The sequence below is a fragment of the Triticum urartu genome, chromosome 1 (genome assembly GCF_003073215.2).
Source record: "Triticum urartu cultivar G1812 chromosome 1, Tu2.1, whole genome shotgun sequence".
NCBI classification, from domain to species: Eukaryota; Viridiplantae; Streptophyta; class Magnoliopsida; order Poales; family Poaceae; genus Triticum; species Triticum urartu.
Genome location: NC_053022.1, coordinates 16,468,282 through 16,483,906, shown reverse-complemented (window position 1 = coordinate 16,483,906; position 15,625 = coordinate 16,468,282). Strand labels below are relative to the sequence as shown.

The window sequence follows — 15,625 nt, the reverse complement described above, 5'->3', positions numbered from 1 at the left end:
TTTCACTACTCACGCCACCTGGAACACCATAGTGTAATGGTGTGTCCGAACGTCATAACCGTACTTTATTAGATATAGTGCGATCTATGATGTCTCTTACCGATCTACCACTATCGTTTTGGGGTTATGCATTAGAGACAGCTGCATTCGTATATTTGATATACATGTTATTGATGTGTACTTTACTAGTGTTTATAGCAACCCCTCAGTATTTGATACTAGTTCAGTTGCTAAGATTAGTAACTCGAAACGGGAGTTGCAGAATAAACAGAGACTAGTTAAGGGTGAAGTGACGATATGTGTTGGAAGTGGTTCCAAGATTGATATGATCATCATCGCACACTCCCTATACTTTCGGGATTAGTGTTGAACCTAAATAAGTGGTATTTGGTGTTTGCGTTGAGCATGAATATGATTTGATCATGTTTATTGTAATACGGTTATTCATTTAAGTAAGAGAATAAATTGTTGTTCTGTTTACATGAATAAAACCTTATATGGTTACACACCCAATGAAAATAGTTCATTGGATCTCGATCTTAGTGATACACATATTCATAATATTGAAACCAAAAGATGTAAAGTTAATAATGATAGTGCAACTTATTTGTGGCACTGCCGTTTAGGTCATATTGGTGTAAAGCGCATGAAGAAACTCCATGCTGATGGGATTTTGGAATCACTTGATTATGAATCACTTGATGCTTGCGAACCATGCCTTATGGGCAAGATGACTAAAACGCCGTTCTCCGGAACAATGAAGCAAGCAACAGATTTGTTGGAAATCATACATACTGATGTATGTGGTCCGATGAATATTAAGGCTTACAGCAGGTATCATTATTTTCTGACCTTCACAAGATGATTTGAGCAGATATGAGGATATCTACTTGATGAAACATAAGTCTGAAACATTTGAACAGTTCAAAGAATTTCAGAGTGAAGTGGAAAATCATCGTGACAAGAAAATAAAAGTTTCTACGATATGATCGCAGAGGTAAAATATTTGAGTTACGAGTTTGGTCATCAGTTAAAACAATGTGAAATAGTTTCACTACTCACGCCACCTGGAACACCATAGTGTAATGGTATGTCCGAACGTCATAACCGTACTTTATTGGATATAGTGCAATCTATGATGTATCTTACCGATCTACCACTATCGTTTTGGGGTTATGCATTAGAGACAGCTGCATTCACGTTAAATAGGGCACCGTCTAAATCCGTTGAGACGACACCGTGTGAACTATGGTTTGGCAAGAAACCTAAGCTGTCGTTTCTTAAAGTTTGGAGTTGCGATGATTATGTGAAAAAGTTTCATCTCGATAAGCTCAAACTCAAATCGGAGAAATATGTCTTCATAGGATACCCAAAAGGAGACAGTTGGGTACACCTTCTATCACAGAATCGAAGGCAAGACATTCGTTGCTAAGAATGGATCCTTTCTAGAGAAGGAGTTTCTCTCGAAAGAAGTGAGTGGGAGGAAAGTAGAAAACTTGATAAGGTAATTGTACCTTCTCCCTTATTGGAAAATAGTTCATCACAGAATTCAGTTCCTGTGACTACTACACCAATTAGTGAGGAAGCTAATGATGATGATCATGTAACTTCAGATCAAGTTACTACCGAATCTCGTAGGTAAACCAGAGTGAGATTCGCACCAGAGTGGTACAATAATCCTATTCTGGAGGTCATGTTACTTGACCATGATGAACCTACGAACTATGAGGAAGCGATGATGAGCCCAGATTCTGATAAATGGCTTGAGGCCATGAAATCTGAGATAGGATCCATGTATGAGAACAAAGTGTGGACTTTGGTGGACTTGCCCGAGGATCGGCAAGCCATTGATAATAAATGGATCTTCAAGAGGAAGACGGACACGGATAGTAGTGTCACTATCTACAAAGCTAGAATTGTCGCAAAAGGTTTTCGACAAGTTCAAGGTGTTGACTACGATGAGAGTTTCTCACTCGTATCTATGCTTAAGTCTGTCCAAATCATGTTAGCAATTGCCGCATTTTATGAAATCTGGCAAATGGATAAACAAAACTGCATTCCTTAATGAATTTATTAAAGAAGAGTTGTATGTGATGCAACAAGATGGTTTTGTCAATCCTAAAGGTGCTAACAAAATATGCAAGCTCTAGTGATCCATTTATGGACTGGTGCAAGCATCTCGGAGTTGGAATATACGCTTTGATAAGTTGATCAAAGCATATAGTTTTATACAGACTTGCGGTGAAGCCTGTATTTACAAGAAAGTGAGTGGGAGCACTACAACATTTCTGATAAGTATATGTGAATGACATATTGTTGATCGGAAATAATGTAGAATTATTCTGCAAAGCATAAAGGAGTGTTTGAAAGGAGTTTTTCAAAGAAAGACCTCGGTGAAGCTGCTTACATATTGAGTATCAAGATCTATAGAGATAGATCAAGACGCTTGATAAGTTTTTTCAATGAGTACATACCTTGACAAGATTTTGAAGTAGTTCAAAATGGAACAGTCAAAGAAAAAGTTTCTTGCCTGTGTTACAAGGTGAGAAGTTGAGTAAGACTCAAAGCCCGACCACGGCAGAAGATAGAAAGAGAATGAAAGTCATTCCCTATGCCTCAGTCATAGGTTCTATAAAGTATGCCATGCTGTGTACCAGATCTATTGTATACCATACACTGTGTTAAGAGAGGGAGTACAATAGTGATCTAGGAGTAGATCAATGGACAGCGGTCAAAATTATCCTTACTGGAATAAGGATATGTTTCTCGATTACGGAGGTGACAAAAGGTTCGTCGTAAAGGGTTACGTCGATGCAACTTTTGACACTGATCCAGATGACTCAAAGTCTCAATCCGGATACATATTAAAAGTGGGAGCAATTAGCTAGAGTATCTTAGTGCAGAGCATTGTTGACATAGAAATTTTCAAAATACTTACGGATCTGAATGTGGAAGACCCGTTGACTAAACTTCTCTCGCAAGCAAAACATGATCACACCCTAGTACTCTTTGGGCGTTAATCACATAGCGATGTGAACTAGCTAGATTATTGAATCTAGTAAACCCTTTGGGTGTTGGTCACATGACGTGTGAACTATGGGTGTTAATCACATGGTGATGTGAACTATTGATGTTAAATCACATGGCGATGTGAACAAGATTATTGACTCTAGTGCAAGTGGGAGAGCTGAAGGAAATATGCCCTAGAGGCAATAATAAAGTTATTATTTATTTCCTTATATCATGATAAATGTTTATTATTCATGCTAGAATTGTATTAACCGGAAACATAATACATGTGTGAATACATAGACAAACAGAGTGTCACTAGTATGCCTCTACTTGACTAGCTCGTTAATCAAAGATGGTTAAGTTTCCTAACCATAGACAAAGAAGTTATCATTTGATTAACGAGATCACATCATTAGTTGAATGATCTGATTGACATGACCCATTCCATTAGCTTAGCACCCGATCATTTAGTATGTTGCTATTGCTTTCTTCATGACTTATACATGTTCCTATGACTATGAGATTATGCAACTCCCGTTTGCCGGAGGAACACTTTGTGTGCTACCAAACGTCACAACGTAACTGGGTGATTATAAAGGAGCTCTACAGGTGTCTCCAAAGGTACATGTTGGGTTGGCGTATTTCGAGATTAGGATTTGTCACTCCGATTGTCGGAGAGGTATCTCTGGGCCCTCTCGGTAATGCACATCACATAAGCCTTGCAAGCATTACAACTAATATGTTAGTTGTGAGATGATGTATTATGGAACGAGTAAAGAGACTTGCCGGTAACGAGATTGAACTAGGTATTGAATACCGACGATCGAATCTCGGGCAAGTAACATACCGATGACAAAGGGAACAACGTATGTTGTTATGCGGTCTGACCGATAAAGATCTTCGTAGAATATGTAGGAGCCAATATGGGCATCCAGGTCCCGCTATTGGTTATTGACTGGAGACGTGTCTCGGTCATGTCTACATTGTTCTCGAACCGTAGGGTCCGCATGCTTAAAGTTACGATGACAGTTATTATGAGTTTATGCATTTTTGATGTACCGAAGTTTGTTTGGAGTCCCGGATGTGATCACTGACATGACGAGGAGTCTCGAAATGGTCGAGACATAAAGATTGATATATTGGACGGCTATATTCGGACACCGGAATTGTTCCGGGTGATTTCGGAGAAAACCGGAGTGCCGGAGGGGTTACCGGAACCCCCCCCCCCCCCCGGGGAAGTATTGGGCCTTAGTGGGCCTGAGGGGAGAGAGAGGGCTGCAGCCTAGGAGGTGGCGCCCCCCCCCCATGGGGAGTCCGAATTGGACTAGGAGGGGGGGCGCAGCCCCCCTTTCCCTCTCCCTCTCCCTCTCTTTCCTTCCCCCTCTCTTTTCCTAGTTGGACTAGGAAAGGGGAGTCCTACTCCCACTAGGAGAAGGACTCCCCCCTCCCTTGGCACACCCCATAGGGCCGGCTGGCCTTCCCCTTGCTCCTTTATATACGGGGGCAGGGGGGAACCCCTAGACACACAAGTTGATCTTCGTGATCGTTCCTTAGCCGTGTGCGGTGCCCCCCTCCACCATATTCCACCTCGGTCATATCGTTGCAGTGCTTAGGCGAAGCCCTGCGCCGGTTGAACATCATCATCGTCACCACGCCGTCGTGCTGACGGAACTCTTCCCCGACGCTTTGCTGGATCGGAGCCCGGGGAACGTCATCGAGCTGTATGTGTGTTAAGAACTTGGAGGTGCCGGAGTAGCGGTGCTTGGATCGGTCGGATCGGGAAGACGTATGACTACTTCCTCTACATTGTGTCAACGCTTCCGTTGTCGATCTACAAGGGTACGTAGATCATACTCTCCCCTCTCGTTGCTGTGCATCACCATGATCTTGCGTGTGCGTAGGAAATTTTTTGAAATTACTACATTCCCCAACACATGCTATGTAACCAGATCATCTATTCAAGTGTATATACCGAGCCAATGTTTATTGTTGCAAAATTGTGCACATTGTAAGAAAACAATTGTGAGGAAACCCATAAGATAAGAGAAATAAAGATGGCACCTTCCAACATGTGCCATCAAGAAAATACTAAACCCCCTTCTCTTGTAGGCTAACTACCTTCCGAACCCAAACTCTCCACACCTTGTATTTGTGCAACTGAATAAATTAGTACAGTAAAACGAGTTGTAACACATACAATTAAGAAAAGTCACAGTTTAGGCCTTAGAGAACCTAAATACAACGAGCCAGGATTAATGTAGAAGCACACAACGACAAAAAAACACATGTCAGAGGAAAGTGCTACTGCCAGCAGAAGTAGCTGCCCCAGTGGTGGTGATCGAGACTATGCACAGGATTCATGTAGAAGCACCTAAACACAGGATTCATTATTGGCACCTGGAACATGGGTGCAGGCATTCCGGCAAAGTCAGCGATAATGGAAGCTTCGGGTATGGCAAGAACTTGCAAAATTTTAATGAGTGATAAAAGGATCTTATGGAGAAAAAACAGTAAAGGAATGCATATTTCTATTATGCATCATCGATCAAAACGATGGTTAATTGAATGAAGAAAACAAAAAATCACTTTTACTGGGAAAAATTGGTACTGCTACCTATTTTAATGTTATTAACTCATTGGTGAGAGAGCTGCTCACTTGCATATCACATAACTCCACGTATTTTCTGTACAAAGGTAATTTAATTTGGTAGTGACATTCAGCTATTTCCTTGGAGCTTAAAGGATTACCTACAAATAAAATTAGAGGAAATGCTTGTATTGCTAAATCTCATCAAGTGGTAGCTATCATTTTCATCAAGAAAAAACAACTTGCTCTCGTTGGTCATTATGTCAGGCGAACCTTCTCTGCATATTACTGAAAAACACACAATTAGCATTATGTTATGTACTGTTTAAGAACCGTGAAATGATTGATTTGGCTCACCTGCCAGCTTGGTTTTAGACAGAACCAACCCTAAAATCACCTGTCTTATTGGTGTGGCCGCGGGTGGAGATGGCGGCCAGCGCGCGGCTCCCCAGAAGACGGCCTTCTTCGGCCACCATGCCATCACTGCGCGCATGGGTGATAGCATCCTCACGGCAGCGCCCAGCCCCTGCCAGCAGAAGTAGCTGCCCCGGTGGTGGTGATCGAGACTATGCACGAGATTGATGTAAGCACCTAAACACGAGATTGAAAATTGGCACTCTCTTTGGATTGTCAGTCAACTTCCCAATTGTGGCCATTGATTTTCTTGAGTTGAAGCAATGCCTTACAAACCTACTTCACTAAGGAGCTCAAATTGCCGTTGATGGTCTAGACATGCTGCACCGAAATCATTGAAGGCCGAACACTGATAACAATACCATTGTATATCTAGTCATAGTATTCCATTCCAACTATCCCAAGGAAAGAAAGATATCTGAAAGCTGCACTCCAACCTGCAAGGCTGCAACAGTAAGGGGAGAAAATTAGAATACACATAGGCTAGCAAAAATGATTACCATGATCTTAAATAAGCAAGCGATAGAGCAGTGTCGTTCTCACTAAGGCAAACGACAGAGTACAATAGATCGACCATGGATACAAGAAAGGAATTATATTCAATATTTAATAATCTCCTCACTCATCTCTGGTGCTCTGCAAGAAAGGAATTAAACTCAATATTGAACAGTTCTCCATTTTTCATCTTGACTTGATTCTGTTGTTAACTGCATTCCCAAAAAATAATGCACGTGTTCTGAAATTTGAGTCATCTAGCAAAACGTAGTTCAACCTATAAAGTTGGTGCAGGCATCCACTCTGCCTCTAAACCTCCATTTATCTTTCTGTCATGGTCATATTTGCAGAATTTAGTTTGGACCATCAAGTTAGCATTAATTAACTCACAAGCTTATATGCATCTAGACATTTAAGTTTTACTCAAATCTCTACAGAAAGGTGGAAAAAGATGCAGGAACTAAAACCAGATCGTGAACTTCTAAGATATCTCAAAACTGGCACATGAGGGGACATATCCTAATATTAAACGTAAGTCGACATGAAGATATCCCCTAGATACAAACTTTCTGTAATTTATCATGAAAATTGTCACTGATATAGTCTAAAGTCCAAAATTTCATCATTCTTGATTATTATCAAAAACTTTTGTTTTGATTGATTAAATATACATACCAGACCTGAAGACAATGGTGCATCCCTTGCCGTTTTGAAGTTATAAGAAATTTTCCTGGCCTGAAGTGGAACTTGGTACCCAAATGATAGTTCTTCGTTACATGGACAAGCAACAATGAAATGATTCAGTTGCCTAGTTTACAAAGGTTATTCTGATCTGATCTTATTCCATTAAGTTCAACGAAGCGGGGTGACACTCTGGGAGGCATGGTGAACTTATCTTCAGAGGTGGCTTTACGTTTCTTGCTTTTCAGCTCTGCATTTTGAGCACCACCCAAATATATTTGATAAGAAAATAGTTACAGTACTAAACCTGACCATTCCTTGAGAATACACAGCAGGAATCATCAATATGTTCAATAACGATCCGGTTGCCTCTAATCAGAATCACGCATGTTGAGTTTACTTATTGTAGGGGCCCAAGATAAGGTGCCTACAAAATAAATTCCAAACTAAGGTACAGTACGGAAACAAAATATCCAAAATCATATGAAAAAAATACGCTATAAAGCAGCGAGTGCAAACATCAGGAAACAACTTGATCAATGTACCCTTTTTTCAAGGATGCATCTGACCGATGTGCCCTTGATAAGAGGAGCAAACAATGTAAGAAATGAAGTGCGGTTGTAAGGGAGATACCGCCACCGCTCGCCTTAAAGGCGATGTTCACCTTGCTCAGGAGCCATGTCATCACCCCTGTTCGCCTTTCCTCTGCTTGTCCTCCGGTCAAACAGAGCTCGGCTCGGGGTGCGGACATCCTGACAATGATGAGAAGACCATAAAAAACGTTAATGCAGAGGAGTCAAGACTGCAAACTACATAATCTGAAGCACATATAGAGGCCTAGTAAAAATTCACAAAAGGTGTGCACAGTTCAGACGTGCCCAGGCTTGCCCATTGATCTGGAGTAGAAGATGGGGGGCAAATGAGGTTTACCTTGTGCACAGCCATGAGAGAGACGAGGAAGGTGATGAATTGTGGCTCGCCTCCTCCTCGTCACAGATGTGCCCAGTGCACCACAGCAGCAAGGGGTTGAGGGTCGCCGTCTCCAAGGCATGGGGTCACCCTGCCCGCTCGTCGAGCTCCTCTCCTCAAGGCCGCCGGCTAGATCCATCATGATGTTAATACATGGGGTTGAAACCGCTCTGCTATACCTATGATTGAAACAGCCCTGCGTTTGAGTTTTCTCCTATCCATACCTCTGGTTGAAACCGCCCTGCGACGGCGATCCAGAACCGTGGCCCCGACGCAAGATCCGGTGGGGATCGACGGGGTTTTCTGGAGGGGATCGGCGGCGGCGGCTTTATGGAGTTACGGCGGCAGCGAGATCCGGCGGGATCTTCGCGAGGAGATCGACGGCGGTGAGATCCGGCAGGGTCTTCTCGAGGAGATCGGCGACGGTGAGATCCGACAGGGTCTTCTCGAGGAGATCGACGGTGGTAAGATCCGGCGGGGTCTTGGCGGCGGCGAAGGGATGGAGGGCGGCCGCGAACGAGGGCAGTGAGTCGGGTGCGAGTGGAGGGCAGGAGAGTCGGGCGTGCGAGTGGAGGGTAGGAGAGTCGTGCGTGCGGTTGGTTTAGGTTTTTTTGCTGGTTAATTTTCGTAGGGTTTATTTTCGTTGGTTAATTTTCGTAGGTTTTTTCCTTTGCTTTGTAGATGGGTGCGTGAGGGCGGGTGGGAGTCTCAGTACGAGGTTTTTTTGGTTCATGGCGGCTTAGTGTGAGGTGGGAGGAAGTACCAAAGAAGTACCAAAAAAGACCGGGTGAGGTGGGACGAAAATTAAACCCGGAACGCGACCTACCAACTGAGACATTAGGGAGTAGAGATATGCAAGGTGTATCAAGAGGATATTGTAGTGGTTGTTTTGCAGAAAGCTAGTTTTTCCCTGATAACTACATAATATAATAGTCAAATTTTATTTATGTCTTGCTACAATTGAATACATATGGTTGAATTGGGCAATCCAATTCCAACCTATCCCAATTATTAAGTTTCCCACTCAATTTTTATTAAGGTATCATCTGTCAAGATCATCCAACAACTGTAATGGCATAGTGGCTCAAATTTGTCCATAACCGAGAACACGGCTAATCATGATTAGTTTATACACTCTGCAGAGATTTGTACATTTTACCCACTGGACTCAACCCGAAGATTGAGACATAGTCTTTCAGAAGTAGTCGCCTAGTCCCACAGGAGGCCCATCCCAACTATCATAGCTACATTTGCTGGCACATCCGGGTAAGGTCTCCACAATTGATCAACTAAGCCAGAGCGCATATTAGCAGTGGTTGTACATGGAAGCTACTATAGTCACTAAGTCTGTCTGATCTTTTTGAGCCTGAATGGCACCCACTTACATTCAGAGGGTATAAACCATGATGTTCTTGAAACCACCCAGCAATATTGTTCGCGTGCACTTAGCCATGGTCCATGCCCTTAGAAAAGGAACAAGAAACCATGATGCAACCCTGTCCGTCCAGAGGTGAATTATATATTATGTTTTTACTCAAGTTATATTATATATAGTCCTCACAAAATCTCGATGAATACACGAACCAATCCCCGCCTACATAGCGTAGCAAGAATACACTACTGCAGTCTACAATAAGGCCATACTAACTGCATCTCAAAAGCAATAGCATACTACCATAATATTCCTACACATGCATAATGTGTATTGTGATATATATAACTACATGCATAGAAAAATAATAGGATGAAGGATGATCAAAGTGTAACTTGCCTGGTATGTTGGATGAAGATCGTCGCACTCACAATCCTGATAATTCTACTAGTCACGCTCCGAGCAATCTATCGCAAACGAAAGAATCCAAATAAACAACCATGCCATATAAAAGAATCAAAAGAACAACAAAACAAATATGGCAAGGTTGAACAACAACAATACATATGGGCTCAATATTATAATATGGGTCTAGATGTGCTATAAGGTGACAAGGGAAAGGATCAACTCACAAGAGTTAATACAGAGAGGGATATTGCTATAAAAGATTATGTTTGAGATAATATAGAATAAAGTCAGAAGTATTTGAATATGAGTGTTCAGAATATTTTTAGCAAGTATTTGATACAAGTGTTTTACGGGCAAAAGAAATCAATTAAATAGGATATATGGTTTGCAAGATATGGCCTCCAGAAGGTTGAATCCGAATTCAAACAAATTCAAATTTGAACAGTGCAAGGGTGTGAATTTGCTTCTAATGGATTCTCCGGATCAATTTGAGTACACAGGAAAAATAATTGATGAATTTGGATATACGGTTCAAGGGACATAGCTAAACGAAAAATTGGTGAAAATATGTCTAAAACATGATTTTGAACCGCGGTTACTGTAGCATATCGCCATGTGCCACATGCGGATTGGCTGAGATGTTGCTGTGCGCGCGTGCTCACCGAAGCAGGGGGAAAACGGCGACGGCTTCGGGCGTGGGTGGCGGCGCTCCTCCGGTGGCTCTCCGGCGAAGATGAGGTGACGGGCGGATGCAGCTTGCGATGACGGAGACGATGGTAGCTTCGACGGAGATGTGAGCGTCCTCTGCTAGCGCTGCAGTGGCGTTTGGAGCTCCGATGTCGGTGTGGCTATGGCGTTTCTCGGTGTGGCCTCTCCGGTGGACCAAGGCGACTGGGAGGGTGGACCAGCAGGTGCGCAGAGTGACGGAGAAGAAGGTTGTGAGGTCAGTGACGACGGGGCGTCGTCAGGCGATGACAGTGTACGGGTGGAGCGACGGGTGGCGGTGATTTGCTCCGGGCAAGCTCGGCGTGCTAGGTTTGATTCTCTCCTGCGCGAGATAAGAAGTGAGGGAGAGATAGGAGAGCACGGAGATCATGGCAGAAAGAAAAGTAGGGGATCCTCACCCTTGGTGGCGCCAAATTCGCCGGCGGAGGGGCTGCTGGCGATGGGAGCTCCGACGAGATCGGGTTGGCTGGGGAGCTCGAATCCGAGCATCTGCTAAGGGGTAAAACGGTGAGGGGGAAGATATAGGACTAGGGAAGGATGGTAGGAGCTCCGAGAGGTCGAAGGCCTACAGGCGGCGACGAATTTCGTCGATGAAGTACCGGCGACGAGGCGAAGATCCGCAAGGTCGCTGCGCTCGATTCCCTGCTCGGTTGTGCGAGGCAAGGCAAGGGATCGAGAGAGGAGATCGACGGCTGTGCGGGGTTGTGCGTATGCGAGCGAATCGCAGACGGATCGGAGGGATCGGTGAGATCATGCGCAGGATACGCGCGCGGGTTGCGTTCTCGGTCGGGAGACCAACTGGAGGTGGAAGACAGCTGGGTGGGGCCCACCTGTCGGCTGGACAGAGAGAAAAAGAAAATACATTTTTTTAAGTGTAACTAGGGCTTTATTCAACCTTCAAACAGTTTGGAATACAAATGATGTTCGGGACATTTCCTAGCCACACATGGTGGCCGACGTCAAGAGTTGAGGCGGCCTTAGTAAACTATTAGCCTCACTATTACATTTCCTGGGTTCATTTCGGAAGATAACATGTTTAAAATCATTCATACGACCTGATATTTCATGCAGAATTGGAGCGTAAACTGCAGCTGTATATCTGCTGATGTTAGTAATTACTTCAGCGCAGTCGGATGCGATTAAAAGCCGTCGAACATGAAGATCCTGTCCCAGAGCAAGTGCCTCATTGCATGCCCACGCTTCCAAGCTGGTTGGGTCGGATAGACCGTCAAAAACAACAGCTGACGCACCCAGGAAGCATCCATTGCTATCTCTACAAATAGCTGCTGCTGCACCAATGTTTCTGTGGCGGGATAAGCCCCCATCCACGTTTATTTTTTGACCTTAGTATCGGCCGGGGGCCAGGGCGGACTACGTTGCTAATGTCGAGAGATAGCCCAGATGTGAAGATGTAATAAATAGAACTTTTTTCATCACACTAATAAGAATGGGACTGCTCGCGTACTGTCGATTACACATCTTGCGCATCGTGAGAATGCATCGAAGAGTGATAATTACACGCACGTAGAATTAGTGGCACGAATTGATCTCAGATACGGAGACTCATACTGTTCTCAATGTCGGCGATGGCTTTTGTCATACATATAGACCCCCCATACTAATTATGGGAGTAAGGCTCGACCACATTCAGTGCAGTTAGTGACACCAACGAGTATAGATCAATGTTGCCAAATTGGTGGCTAAGGCGTACAATATTAACTAAAAACTAAGAATGCGATACCGAGCAGCGCTATCTCTGTGGCGATTTCAAGCATTAGAAGCAATTTCTCATTAGAAGGCTGCCACAGCTAAGAAGATGCATTATACTAGTCCAATTCATTGTTCACCGAGGATGAGCTCGACAAAAACAATGCCGCAGCCTGCAGATACCTTGCCATGACGTGATACCGTGCAATGGACCCTTTCGCGAATGTAGTTAAGTCATCCATACGACTGCCATCCGTATGGAGAAGACACATCTACGAATTGAGCCCGCACAAAACTCGAGAATGCAGGAAGTTACGCATCTCATACATCAAGGATATCATGAGTCGTATCTATAGAATGTTCGCTCGAAACTATCCCGGATTAACAAGCAAACATGGTAGAAAGCGCGCACTAACAGACAAAATTCTGGGGCTACGAACGGAACTAAGTGTTTCTAAGCGAGGCAGCAGGCTACAGATCGCCGCAACACAAAAACTACCGAGGACCAATTTGCAATGGCCACTACCTTTCCATCACTGCTCTTCCCACGGGCCTCTACGTCCTACCTTGACACGATGTCAACCACCAATAACTCGTCATTGGTGTTGTGAGGGATTTGTGTGAGACCACACAAACACACGGATCTACGGCGAAAACTGTCGTTGAGCGCCTGCAGGTACTTTTCGTTCTCTACCAGGAAAATTCAGTGCTCACATCCGATAATGTTTGAGTTCCTACCTGCTCATTCTGTAACATGCGTCAGGACCGCGATATGCGGAAGTCGGCAACTCAGAGATCCGAATACCTACCTCAAATGGCCATCATAGTATACCCCACGGCGCAAAAACGCCGCGCGAGAGAGGGTGGCACAACCCAAACCAGGAGCAGCTCGTAGCGTCGGATCGTGAAGAGGAGAGATAGTATTCGTCCGTTAATACACAATGCCGTTGAATGGTCTGGTGATGAAGCTCTCGATGATATCTGCTCGCAATACCACAAAGGATCGCTTCGTCTCTCCTCTTCCTCCGGTCTACTTGGCTTGTACTTGCTCCCTCTTTGCCTTACTAAGCGGAGATGGAAGACGTGAGTGTGACGACACCCTGCGCTCGTAAATTCTAAGAACCGAACATCAAAATGGGCGGAGACGAAAGAAATGTCAGGCTGCCCCGCTAAAAAAAAACGCTCGACCCTAATGTATCGCGACAAAGCAACCAGAGTCGCTGGCGTGAATCTTCATACCGCGACCACTGTACAAGTACGTTTGAGTCAGAATCGTACTAGAGTGACAGTTTATTTCTCATGCATACAGGATTGAATACGGTCGAGCTCGCTCACAGACTGAGCAAAGTGCGTTTGGATATCTCCTACTCATGTATGCGAGCATCCCCTTATACATTACCTCTTTTCTCGAGGGGGAGACCATTACCTTGTTATCAAGTTAAACCTGGCGAATAACAGTGCGTGGGCCGTGTCATACAGCCGTTGTTCGGCCTATGCGGTCCATATCTATCTGATGAGACGTGTGGATGGGTGATGCGATAGCACACGGTACCTAACATTAAAACCTACATTTACTTTTATGTGGTAATAGAGAGATGGCTCGAATCTAATCTCCCGCAATTTCTTTTTTCGTCGCTTCGCAAATACTTTTTGTGTCGTCTCATTGTCATGAGGTTACTCCTCCATAGATCACCATTTGTTATAATAGGTGTGACATAGCTGTTCTTTGGCCAATGAACTTCCTCTCGTGCGCCTCTCCCTCTTTATCTTCTGCCACCACTAGTATTTCCTCGAAATTCCCATTAAGTCCCTCTCTCCTATAGGACATAGGTCGCTCTTGTATGGTAACCTTGTGTCGGAGTTGTGACCTACTATGAATTGGCAAAGTAATCAATTTTTCTATTATATCAGTATCACTAAAAAAAACAGGCTCTTCGCGCGCACAATCACCAATGAGAATTGTAATAAGCATTCTATGGGCCCATTCGGCTGGCTAGAGCACTTCGGTCTGTCTTACTAGCCATATCCAATTTCGGGGCTCGCTGTCACGGACCACTCGCGTGGGGCGTGGTGGGTTGGCACACCATCTACCCATTGTGCGGAAATTTGAGAGAAATATCATGAAAAATGCCCAAAGCAACAAGAAGATTAGATTTCAAACAAAATTCATGATTTTCAGAAAAGAATAATGTTCATGCGCTCAGTGTGAAGACTCAAAAGTTGCTGTCAAGTTGTGAAAGAGATATGATCGTACTCGTTTTAGGTTTAAGGCCGACTTGCTTTGGTGTGAGACATAGCAGGAGATGTAGAATGCTTGTGAAAAATAGCTTCGCCTTGTCGGAGATAGACGTCATATATGTCGAATTGTGAAAAACACAGTCTAATGTTCTCAAATTTTGTACTATTTAAAGTTTTAATACCATGAATGAATGAAAGATGAGCATCATGCCTTCTACTTGATTTTGTAAACCTCCAATGTCTCTGCATTGTATATTTGAAGAATGTAGTCTACATTTGCTGTTTATAATTTAAATATTACTAGAGCAATTCGCATAAGCATAGATTTCACGGTATTGGTCGAGCCACTGAGTTCTCTACCTATGCAGAGAATCAATGACGCTAAATATAACGACCGAAGGAAGACTCTAGCGCTATTCCGAGTCTTCTGGTGGCGAGCCGGGGTTCTACTACCGAGCGGTACTATATCGAGGCGATAGCGTATCTTCGACTCTCCACTTCCCGACCGACGTTTCGGTTTATCTGAGGGAATATATGGATCCGTATAGTGCAACTGTGATGTCCGGCCAGTGCCTCGACGAGGGCAGTGTTCTAGCATTCGGTTTTTGTAAAAGACGAAAATACCACTCGAAGGCTAAAGTGTGGACCCTAAATACGTCAAATAGGAATCGCCGACTGAATGTGGCTACTATTGAGATTTTTTCAGATCTCTAGTGCCACTTGATCATACGTCGTAATCAGAGTTTGAGAGTGTTATAATATATAAGTCCAACATTCTGACTCTTATCCAAATAACTCGGTGATCTCGAATAAAATAGCTATCAAGAACTTCCACCTCAATGACGCGATATAATGAAACTTATGAACTCGTGCACGAGTTCTGACGAGCAAATTATTGAGTGAGATGATATTCGCTAATTGAGTCGGGATTAGTGTATAGAATCCAGACAGCCTGCTAGTGCTGTCTTTAGAGCGATGTCTGATGCTTGACAAAATGACCAAGTGTTCACTTAGTG

General features: G+C 43.8%; 2 long non-coding RNA genes across 3 annotated transcripts; both read right to left on the bottom strand.

Moving 5' to 3' along the window:
* Positions 1–5,674: 5,674 nt before the first annotated feature.
* Positions 5,675–8,247, bottom strand: LOC125539388. Of its 2 annotated transcripts, none has more exons than XR_007296858.1 (4): positions 8,120–8,247; positions 7,184–7,941; positions 6,290–6,458; positions 5,675–6,190 (listed from the first exon to the last, which is right to left on the bottom strand). It is a non-coding gene; the product is annotated as an uncharacterized LOC125539388 (long non-coding RNA). The 2 variants fall into 2 exon arrangements; XR_007296880.1 differs by having other exon boundaries at positions 6,294–6,458.
* A 1,677-nt stretch (positions 8,248–9,924) lies between these two features.
* LOC125543010 lies at positions 9,925–11,526 on the bottom strand. The gene is made up of 4 exons (XR_007298219.1): positions 11,234–11,526; positions 11,063–11,153; positions 10,601–10,986; positions 9,925–9,997 (listed from the first exon to the last, which is right to left on the bottom strand). It is a non-coding gene; the product is annotated as an uncharacterized LOC125543010 (long non-coding RNA).
* Positions 11,527–15,625: the final 4,099 nt, after the last annotated feature.